The sequence below is a fragment of the Lolium perenne genome, chromosome 4 (genome assembly GCF_019359855.2).
Source record: "Lolium perenne isolate Kyuss_39 chromosome 4, Kyuss_2.0, whole genome shotgun sequence".
Taxonomy (NCBI): Eukaryota; Viridiplantae; Streptophyta; class Magnoliopsida; order Poales; family Poaceae; genus Lolium; species Lolium perenne.
In genome coordinates this window covers 227701840-227705135 of record NC_067247.2, presented here as the reverse complement: position 1 = coordinate 227705135, position 3296 = coordinate 227701840, and positions in this window count along the sequence as shown.

Genomic DNA, 3296 nt, shown 5'->3' with positions numbered 1-3296 from the left:
GGGCGGCGTCCATGGCGGTGGTGACCAGGCTCGCTGTGGAGGAGTCGAACTCTGCTGTGGGGCTCGATTGCGGAAAGCGTGACAACAACAAAGATTGTTAACGGATTAATGGATGGCCGTTAGACACGTGTTGATCAGCTAGGGGGTGCTCACGTATCCCCCTGATCACCGGGCTTCATTCGTATATATCAATCTCTCTCTCTCTCGATCTATATATCGTTGGTGGCCAAGAAACACACTTGTATATATACGCATGCACTTTATGCGCAAAGGCGCGGGTGCCTCTAATAATGTGTGTGTGCACTCGATCGATGATCCCTAAACCTTAAACCCGGCCTAAACCCTAATCCCTAATTCCTAATTATACCCTAAACGTACACCCCAAACACCCTAAACACTAAACCCTAAACCCTAGCTAGACCCTAAACCCTAAACACTACACCCTAAACCCTAAACCCTAAACCCTAAACACTAAACCCTAAACCCTAAACCCTAACCCTAGACCCTAAACCCTAAACCCTAAACCCTAAACCCTCAATATATTTCAATCTCTCTCTAGATCTATATATATATCGTTGGTGGCCAAGAAACACACTTATATATATACGCATGCACTTTATGCGCAAAGGCGCGGGTGCCTCTAATAATGTGTGTGTGCACTCGATCGATGTTCGCTAAACCTTAAACCCTAAATTAACCCTAATACCTAATCCCTAATTATACCCTAAACATACACCCTAAACACCCTAAACACTAAACCCTAAACCCTAAATATATTTCAATCTCTCTCTAGATCTATATATCGTTGGTGGCCAAGAAACACACTTATATATATAGGCATGCACTTTATGCGCAAATGCGCGGGTGCCTCTAATAATGTGTGTGTGCACTCGATCGATGATCCCTAAACCTTAAACCCTAAAACCCTAATCCCTAATCCCTAATTATACCCTAAACGTACACCCTAAACACCCTAAACACTAAACCCTAAACCCTAGACCCTAAACCCTAAACAGTACACCCTAAACCCTAAACACTAAACCCTAAACCCTAACCCTAGCTAGACCCTAAACCCTAAACAGTAAACCCCAAACCCTAAACCCAATATAGACCCTAAACCCTAATTAACCCTAACCCTAAAACCCTAGCTAGCAAACCCTAAACCCTAATTAATCCCTACATATATATATAGGCCAACGACACTTAATTGCGCATCAAGCAAACGACCAACTAATTAGCACTGATAAATTAATTAACTTGAATCTTGACAAGTTCTCTCGAATGAAAACACATTTGATTAAGTTGCCTGATAATATATATATACAATTAGTGTGCATGCGCGCATGGCATACCTTGCACATATCATTCGTGCATATATTTCAATATATATCTGAACATATTCTTGGGGATATATATATTTCAATCTCTCTCTCTCTCGATCTATATATCGTTGGTGGCCAAGAAACACACTTATATATATACGCGCATGCACTTTATGCGCAAAGGTGCGGGTGCCTCTAATAATGTGTGTGTGCACTCGATCGATGATCCCTAAACCTTAAACCCTAAAACCCTAATCCCTAATTCCTAATTATACCCTAAACATACACCCTAAACACCCTAAACACTAAACCCTAAACCCTAGCTAGACCCTAAACCCTAAACACAACACCCTAAACCCTAAACCCTAAACCCTAACCCGTCCTAGACCCTAAACCCTAAACCCTAAATATATTTCAATCTCTCTCTCGATCTATATATCGTTGGTGGCCAAGAAACACACTTATATATATACGCATGCACTTTATGCGCAAAGGCGCGGGTGCCTCTAATAATGTGTGTGTGCACTCGATCGATGATCCCTAAACCTTAAACCCTAAAACCCTAATCCCTAATTATACCCTAAACGTACAACCTAAACAATGTAAACACTAAACCCTAAACCCTAGACCCTAAACCCTAAACACTACACCCTAAACCCTAAACACTAAACCCTAAACCCTATAATTAAACCCTACATATATAGGCCAATGACACTTAATTGCGCATCAAGCAGGCGACCAACTAATTAGCGCTAATAAATTAATTAACTTGAATTTTGACAAGTTCTCGATCTCGAATGAAAACACATTTGATTAAGTAGTCTCATAATATATATATAATTAGTGTGCATGCGCGCATGGCATACCTTGCATATCATTCGTGCATATATTTCAATATATACTTGAACATATTCTTGGGGATATATATATATATATATATATATATCAATCTCTCTCTCTCGATCTATATATCTTTGGTGGCCAAGAAACACACTTATATATATACGCATGCACTTTATGCGCAAAGGCGCGGGTGCCTCTAATAATGTGTGTGTGCACTCGATCGATGATCCCTAAACCTTAAACCCTAAAACCCTAATCCCTAATCCCTAATTATACCCTAAACGTACACCCTAAACACCCTAAACACTAAACCCTAAACCCTAGACCCTAAACCCTAAACACTACGCCCTAAACCCTAAAACCTAAACACTAAACCCTAAACCCTAACCCTAGAGCATAAACCCTAAACCCTAAACCATAAACCCTAAATATATTTCAATCTCTCTCTAGATCTATATATCGTTGGTGGCCAAGAAACACACTTATATATATACGCATGCACTTTATGCGCAAAGGCGCGGGTGCCTCTAATAATGTGTGTGTGCACTCGATCGATGATCCCTAAACCTTAAACCCTAAAACCCTAATCCCTAATTATACCCTAAACGTACACCCTAAACACCCTAAACACTAAACCCTAAACCCTGAACACTACACCCTAAACCCTAAACCCTAAACACTAAACCCTAATCCCTAACCCTAGCTAGACCCTAAACCCTAAACACTAAACCCCAAACCCCAAACCCTAAACCCTATATAGACCCTAAACCCTAATTAACCCTAACCCTAACCCTAAAACCCTAGCTAGCTAACCCTAAACCCTAAACCCTAATTAAACCCTACATATATATATATATATATGTAGGCCAACGACACTTAATTGCGCATCAAGCACGCGACCAATGAATTAGCGCTGATAAATTAATTAACTTGAATTTTGACAAGTTCTCGATCTCGAATGAAAACACATTTGATATGATTAAGTAGTCTCATAATATATATATATATATGTATATATAAAATTAGTGTGCATGCGCGCATGGCATACCTTGCATATCATTCGTGCATATATTTCAATATATATTTGAACATATTCTTGGGGATATATATATATCAATCTTTCTCTCTCGA